The sequence below is a fragment of the Atta cephalotes genome, assembly GCF_000143395.1.
Source record: "Atta cephalotes unplaced genomic scaffold scaffold00056, whole genome shotgun sequence".
In the NCBI taxonomy this organism is placed as follows: domain Eukaryota; kingdom Metazoa; phylum Arthropoda; class Insecta; order Hymenoptera; family Formicidae; genus Atta; species Atta cephalotes.
Window position 1 is genome coordinate 436,808 of NW_012130120.1, and position 9,280 is coordinate 446,087.

The following is a 9,280-nucleotide window of genomic DNA, read 5'->3' on the forward strand; positions in this document are numbered from 1 at the left end:
TCTCTTCTCTCTCTCTCTCTCTCTCTCTCTCTCTCTCTCTCTCCTACTTTTCGTTTATTTTTGCGTATTTTTGTATGCTGTCTTACAGCCTTGGTCAGAAATATTAAGCATCTTATTAAACATTATTTAAAATTTTAATTAAAAAATAGATTTATTTGCTGTAAATTATCCTTTGTTCCAAAAATCCTTTAAAATTATATGTGTAATTCTGGTAATCAATAGATAACGATGTAGATAAAAGAATTCCAGATAAATGAAAAAAATATGAGTAATATTTTTGACCAAGGCTGTATCCGAATTCCCTTTTAATGCTCACTATTTTTTGCTTCATAATTATAATTGTAAGATATTCTTAGCGAAGAATCCTGTTATCCCAGGGCGCGTAATAAATAACGATTTTTATCTCTGTCTCTATCTATAATTTACTTTCTCAACTTCATGTTTTTTCCGTTAATATAAAAAAATAACTAAAAAAATCAAATAGATGCAGTCTCTTTCTGCATTTTGAATGTTATATACTTCCGCTTTCGCGGAAGACCGATTAAAGTTCACATTAGACATATTTAGATAAAATATTAATGTTGAGCTGTGCTCAAAGATGGGACTTTGGGTCATTTTTCAAAGACGCGACCGTGTCTTTTCAATTTTTTCATAGATGTGCGGCGTGATCGCGGTAAAAAAAAAAAAGAAACGAGCTCGAGGACTATGGTCTGGCACGAGCTGATAGCCGCGTCGCGAGAGTGGTAAGAGGAGCGAGAGAAAGAGCGGTAGCTCGACGAGGGGGTGGCGGGGCATGGAGACCAGGGGAGGCAGGGCGGCGGAGGGAGATCCGCGGATACGTTCAGGCCGATACATGGAGTACGGCGCGTAGCGTCTGATTCAGTCTACATTCGACCGTCACGCGTGTCGTGTGTCGCGGAGTCGTGTGATCGGGAATCGAGTCGGGTCGGATTATAAGTTGAGTTGAGTCACCCGACGTCATCGAAACGAGAACGTGAGGAACGATCGGGATTGCGGGGGACGGTGGTGTATACATAATAATAACAATACGACCGGCCGACGCGAATCGCGCTGTCTTATCGGACTTGACGAAACGAAAAAAAGAAAAAAAAAGAAAAAAACCGAGAGGATGTGAGAAGTTTGCCGCAGATTGGACAAGAATATATGATCTTTTTTCCTCGTTGAATTAGAGGTGTGTAGGCGGGACGAATCGTCGCGGAGTAAAATGAAAAATCGTAACCCGTATCGTAAGTAAGGACAGAGGGTCGAACACGGATAATTTATATCGCGAGAAAAGAAATAAAAAAAAAAAGTGGTGCCCGCGCGCGGGGAAGTATACAACGAGAGCGACGTGAAGTGAGCGACGAGAAAAGAGAAGTCGAGTTAGTCGAGCCATATATCGAATCGCACGAAACCGGGAAAGTAGTAAAAACACCGACGACGCGCTTAAGGGTAGCAGAATAAATAGTACGCGAGGCGAATAGTTTGGACGGATCGAACTGCGGTTTCACGCGGAATGCGTGCGGAGGGATAGAAGACGTTTTTCGTTGAATTCATTCATGACGAGCGGGCGGCAGACAATTCCGCCGGCGAGAGGAGTTTGTATAATATGCCATTAACCGGCGCGCGGCGCGCGGTGATGTTTATGCTCGAGGTGGTGCGCGGAGTGCAAGAAGCTGGTAGCGGACTGGACGCGGGCAACTCGCGGCGGCAACTTCACGCGGCTCTTGCGACAGGTGCGGGTTATTACAGCGCCGTCGGCACCTCTGCCTCGCGCGGCGATAATAACACGCGTGATTGTCGTTATCCCGGTTGTCGAGAGCGCGCCGTCGCTGTCGTCGCCGCCGTCGACATCGCCGTCGCCTCGAAACGTCTCCCCTGTATCGTCGTCTAAACGGACGTATTTCACGAGACGAGTGTTTCGTGCTGCTGCATCGAGACTCCACCGCTTGCGGACACTCGCACGTTGCGTGGATCGAAAGCGGAGAACTGTGGACGAGAAGAAGGAGGAGGAGAAAAACGAAGAAAGAATGTAAGAATTTTCTCTCTCTTCATTTCTTTTTTCTTTTTTTTAATCGACCCCGGCAGTGCGCCGAGAAAGCGCCTCGCCGGTTGTTTTCGTTCGGTACATTTCGCTCGTCTCATTCCCGTGCATTCGAGAACAAGAGGAAGAGACTCGCTGCCGCGCGAAGCGAAACGAGCGGAGAGAGCGCGCGGACTTTCGGAGCGGTTACGACGGAACGAAGAGACGGACAGGTCTGCTCTCATTTCTCTCGACGGGAAAAATTGCATCGGAAAATCGAATCGACACGCGGGCGGGCGCGCGTCTCTGGTGTGTGTGTGTGTGTGTGTGTGTGTGTGTGTGCGTGTGCGTGCGCGCGCGCGCGCGACGAGAGCTCGTGTCGGTGAGAGCGGGTCAGTGAACGATTGCGCGCCGCCGCCGTCGTCGCGAGAGCAACGAGGAAAGATGGTCTCTCTTTCGCTCTCCCTCTTTCTCTCTTTCTCTCTCACTTTACTTCGATGTACGTATATGCACGTGCGAAAGCGAGGAGAAACGTGAAATGCGCGCGTGCGCCGGTCCGTACATACTCGACGCTCTACACACGTACGTGTGTCGCGTATACCTACTTGCGCTCGCGCGCGCATATAGAGCCCTGCAGGTGCGCGAGTATGCGCGGACACAGTACCACGCGCGCGCGATAGAGACGACAGCGCGTATAGTCGAGAAGCAAGGGGAGAGAGGTTGAAGGAAGAAAAGGAGAAAAGAGATAAAGGTAGAAGAAGAAGAAGAAGAAGAAGCCAGTGACACCGGGAGGGTCGGTTGTTCCTGGTGTATAAAGCGGCCACCGGGATACACCGGTATATAGGTGTGCGTATATATCGTACGCATATATACTTAGGTGCGCGCGAGAAGGACCGCCGCGTGTCGGGAGATCCACGGATATAAGATACGGTGCGCGCGTGGTTCTCTCCCTTTCGTTTTCTTTCTCTCTTTCTCTCTCTCTCCCTCTCTTTCTTTCTCCCTCATTCTCCCTCGCACTCTCTCGCGTCGAACAGGAGAAAGAAAAAAGGGGAAAACAAAAGTTCGGGCGAAAAGAAATGCGGGTTCGTTGACTGCGCGCCGCCGTCGCCGCTGCCGCCGTTGCCGCGCGCGCGATGGCCGCATGCTTGTATTGCTCATGCCCGGTGCTGCTGGTGCATAGTGTACGCGTGAGAGGAACGACAACGACGACGTTTGGGTCGTCACCGTCGGCGACGACGACAGGGACGACCTCGACGACCTCGACGACAGAGGTAGTGGTGCTGCTGCCGGCTGCTGCGCGCCGCGGCCGGCCGCTCGACGAGAAACAGTCAAGTCTACGCACGCTCCGCTCCGGATTCGACGTCCCGCATTCACCACCGGTATCGGCGGGCGGCGACTGCGGGGCCAACGGCCGCCGGTAAATCCATCGACGAGATCGACGAGATTCACGAGATACGTGTGCCTCTGTGAATTTCGCACCCGTTGAATTTCGTAATTATTCGCACGACCTCGGATGTCGGACCAGTGAAGAAGTGACGTTGTACAGAAAGAGAAGAAAAGAATCGGGTCAGTCATCTTTTCCGCATCGAACGTCGGATGTTCGTCCAGCGATATCGGACTGACTGGATCAGCCGGTTGATCTGAACTCCAAGATGAACAGAGCCCTTTCGAGAGTACAATTATTGTAAGAAATAGAGATAGTAACGTTTAAATTTATATATTTATTTTAATTATTTTATGCAAATATATAGATATTTGTAGCAAAATTTATTTTAAAAAATTGCGAATAACAATTGCTGAGTGTTCATTTGCCTGTTAAGAAGATCCATGACACTTTATATTAAATATGTTAGGCTTATGTAGTTATTTTAAAATTTGCACTAATGAAGGATGAATTGGGAATCATTTTATTAATCATCCATGTAATTCTTATTATTTCTTTGTCATTTTGGAAAGAAACTGATAAAGATTACACTTGAAAAAATGTGACTTTCAAATAAAATAATTGCGAAATTCGTAGAATGAAGCCGAAAATAAATTTTTACTTTAATTCGTTATAGTAAAAGTATAATTTTACTTATTACAAGCCACAACATTTTTGTCCAAAAATTAAGTATACAATATTATAAATTTTTTATAATTATGGTATTATATCAAGCTAGAAGTGATCAGTATTTTTTGTGTAGTTCTAATTATTAAGCTGTTTACTGTTTAAATTGATTAGAAAAAAATATCTGTGTATGTTTAAATATATTATATGCGTGCATGCGTGCGTGCGTGCGTGCGTGCGTGCGTGCGTGTGAGAAAGAGAAAGAGAAAGACTGTTTTTGCGAACAAATAGCAATTCATTAAAAAAAAAAAGTACGTTTATGTAGAAATATATGTCATTGGATAAACTAAAATAGTGTACATATAAAGTCATATCTATGTGATAAATATGTAACATTTTATATCTCAGAAATTTTACAATTTTTATGTGATATTTTCACTCCGATTGCTCGTAAGAGCTTCTCTCAGTTTTGTAACGAGAATTTATTGTATGTACCTGACAGACACGTTGCAGGTTAGAGAAATAAATGTCCTCGTTGCCTATGTCAAACGAGTTACACTTACCAATGTTGCAACCTGCAACTTGTACCATGCATTAATACTCCTAGAATTATCATTTCCTCGCGGTGTAACGTAAAATTACGCGACATTCAATGAGACGATCAAGGTTGCACTCGCTGTTTTCACGGTACATCGACTTTCGTCATTGTGAAATCATCGAAATTAATGTCGTCGCAATGCTAATCGCAAATTGATTAATTTTCTGGAGTTGACGTCGAAATCTTTAATACAGCTATTAACATTGTCTGTACAACCCGTTTAATTTATGTTAATTAAAAAGGCACTAATTATGTTAATTAAAAAAGGCATTAATTAACTTCGGAGCCAAAAATGACTTGTATGAAAAATAATATCAAGTCTACCTTAACAAGAATAATCTAAATTTGTAGATATAAAGGGAATTTATATAATTGAATGAATCCAATATCCAATAGGTCTATTGTCACTTCTGGAGAATTAAACGCAAATTGCGTGTCTAGCGTTTTTTGCATCGAAGAGTAGTCTCTTGACAACTTCGAATTTGCACTTTCGATTACTTTGCTAATGTCGCGAGTAACGTGACGTGATCTTTTGTCATTCAGTTGCCGACCATTGACTGGCACATACAATTTCGTAATTTATTTGTCCGCACGCGACGAACTACCCTAAATCGAGCGAGGCTTTCGCATAAATCATTACGTCCATAATGTAAGTGTGATTTCGCAAAACAACCGTGGCAGCCCTGAACCTTGATCTTATCATCGTGCGTTTCATCGCATCCGTTAATGATCGTTGTCGGCAAGTTTCAAGTTACGAGAGAACAATTAGACGTGCCGACTTTAGTCGAAAGGAACAAATTGACTTTGGAACGATTCCAATAGCGCAAGTCGTACATTCTAATCGAGCGGATTGGGACGAGTTTATACGCGATTTTTCTCACGTCTTCAAGTCCAAGGAAATTGTATAATAGCATTTAAAATTTATGATCTCATGACGATTTCTCAAATTCTTCCCGATGAAATATTGAGGATATCACTGAAATAAAACACAGCTGTTCGCCAGGATCATCATAAATAACACATTCCATTACATTATTGTGAAAGAATATCATTAATTGGATCAATCACAGATACCGAGAGAAACCTTATTTTATATAACTTATAAATAAGAGAAACAATAATAACACTAATATTTATGTTAAAATTGTATAATTTTATTGATTACATTACGTTTGCGTGATGTAATCACAGTTGTTGGTATAATATTTAATCAAATGTTTTGTACAAGAGATAATTGTTCGATAAGCCCGTAGAGTGACTTTATCGTGTTAAGCGCATATGTATCACGCTATACGTTATAGTTATATGTACATATATTACGTTAAAACTTTGAATTGTAAGATTTATTACAAATGTTAATATTTCATTCTACATAAGTATAACAGATCATTGTTGTAAAAAATTGATGTTAAAATCAAATTTTCAATTCACTGCAATTCAATAACTGCACCTTATCTATATTTTGTGCATTATACACGTATATACGAGAATAGCATCTAAATATTAGAGTATCATAATTAGGTTATGAAGAATATTGTGTTATTGATATTTATTAATGGATTTTTATGATATTATTTTTACAGTTTTTTTCTTTCTCTCATAAATATACTGTATTTTATATTAATTTTTTTTAATAGAAATAATATTTTCATTAGAAATAAGATACATTAAAAATATATATACATATATATATATATATATTAAGAATAAATTTTTGTAATATAAAAATATAAAAGTTAATTTTAATTTAAAGACGTTAATTTTAACATTTTTGCATGTCTCAGAAAATCCATTGTACGTCTTTAAATTAAAATTAATATTTTATTTTTTTACAGTGTCTAAATTAATATTGTAAAAGAGAATGATCTTAAGAATTTTTCCGAAGGAATGTAATTATTTGTAATTATTTAGTTGTAATGATTATTTCTGTAGAAGAAGAAAAATAAAAAATCGCTATACCCTGATGACCAATGTTTATCAAAGAATTAAATGGATTATCTATATTCAGATTAGCTCTATAATCCTGGTTTACGTTGAAGGAGAAAATGTTTCATATTCTACTCACGTATGTTACGTTTGTAACGTCATAATTAAATCATATTACGTATCGTGCTTTAAAGTAATTAAATTGTGTAGGAAAGCGATAATGATCGACGAAACAAACACATTTCAATTGAACCATGGTTTCCAATCGCGACGATTTTCGATTGAAGCTACTTAGATTAGAGACACCTGTCAAAATCTTAGTTAATACTCGAATTCGAGCGATTCGTTCACCCGTGACTAATACCAGTTGGTATGTGAAAATTAATGCAAATACAAAATAAGTTCTTGCAAGCAATACGAGTGTGAAACGGTGTAGGTCGATGACATCGTGTTCTATTTCTCAAATGATCTTTGGCTGGATTTAATTAATACGAGCGTTGTTAGCAGTAAATTAAACGAGATATATATAGTAGAGATATGTATAGTATTCTATTGTGCGTAACTACAACTATGTTCGACACAATGTAATGATTTTTTTTTTATATCACCGTTTTTAGGGAAACGTAACATTTTCAATAAAAAGTGCGTATATTAGTAAATTGCATAATGGATATTTTCGATCATTTCAACGCAATACTTTCAGTTTTTTGCGGTGTTTGATGCGATGTTTGTAGAAGCGAATAAAATAATAAAAGTCTATTTTTGCACGTTTCTAGATCGGATTTGATATTACTACGCTTCCGTAATTGTTTTAAATAATTTTAGAATAGATTTCAACACAAAGATACGTGTATATATATGAGCATTTAAAATCCAGAAATTATTTTATATTTATTATGGATTTGAGGAAAATTTATTATATAAATATATAAATGGATTTTCAAAAATGCATTCTATATATTTTCTAATTTATTTTAATATTATTTTTATTTCTAAAAAATATATAAAGTAACATTGAATTATTCATAAGATATGAGGATAATTTATTTATTTAGTGCATATTTTTCTAAGTTCAGATTACGATCTTATAACTAGTTTAATTAGAAATTATAATAAATACGAAATTTTTTTTATAAATAAATTTTTTTAAATTAAATATATAAAGATTAATTTTTGATATTTGTAAGAATTTTACAAAGTTAAATAACTCATATGCAAATCATGGATTGAGAATTTAATACCAACAACGAATTTTAGTTGTAATATTTACACAAATACGTATAACATTTGTATTCTTTACAGACAAAGTTTAATGTATGTGTGTTCTTACTTTATGTTCCAGAAGAAAACAACGTCCATTTATGATTGCATTGAACGAAGAAAAGTAGCAAGTTGAGAAAAATACTTCTCGATCTCTGTGCGCGAAACTTTGCGACCCATATTCGCTCGAACATATTCGTTCTCTCAAGAAACTCGACATCGAAAAACCATCGCATCGATCCTTTAATGTATATCTAGCGTGCGATGTAACACGTTGTACGACGAAAAGGAGCTGGACTTAAAGTTCTGATCTCCAAAGACCGATCGGTTCTGTCAGAGCCGACTCAAGAGCTTTCTCGATCCGGCCGAGAAAAGACCCCTTCTCGAAGAGACTATCGTGATCCAACGAACGATCGCGCGGACGTTCTCAGTGCCCAGAATCCCGCGATCCGTGCTCCTCGAGCGATCAAACTCGGTCGTCGTGCCTTCGAAGACCGATCGGCTCTGTGGAAAGAAAAAAAACGCATGATCACTAAGAATCGCACACGTTAAAATTAATGATAGGACAGCATAGTTCAAGACTCCAATCGGAATCACTAGATCATCCACCGTCATAGTTTGGATTTCGTCTCGTCCATCTCTGTATTCTCATCCGATAGTCGTGTAACGTGTGAGATCTTATCGTCGCGACGGTTTCCGCAAATCGCTCCATTACCGCGAAGTTCGCGAGGATGCTAACGTCGACGTCGAGTGCGCGTCCGTGCCGAGTAGCAGGTCCGTTCTGATCATCGATGAACGTGACTTGCGGTGCCGGGAAAGTGAGGCTCTAATTAACTCGTGTGTGACAGTCACAACGTCTACGTGCCACGTTGTCCAAGCGACAGATCGCCCTTTTAGGAGACCGAACCAGGAGAGGCGGCCAGCTGTTAATCAGCAGCCACCGCGGTGGACATGATTATTTCAAAGGATTTGTTCCTCCTTGGCGACCAGGATTATCTGCGCCTTCCCGTCAACGAGAAGCGCCAGCAACGGGCAATGGGCCGGCCGATCATCAATGCTCCCAGGTAAGAAGAGCCAATTGATTCACTCTTCTCTTCTTCCTATTTTCATTCTCATTTCTACTTCAAATATTTGAAAAAATACGATTAAAAGATTTCTGACAATCTTTCGGTAGGAACTTTCTCTATTATCATGAATTAAATTCTTTTTCGAGAGTCATGGGTTACTTTAATTTTACATAAGTACGAGTTGTATCAAAAAGTATTATCTTATTTAAAATAATTCTGATTGAAATAAAAAAAGATTATTGACTTCAAAATGACAAAAACTATAAAGTTGACATCACGTATTATCACTTTTAATTTCGTTTATTTAATTACTTAAAACTCAGTTAAATCGAAATTCTAAAAATGAAATACTGATT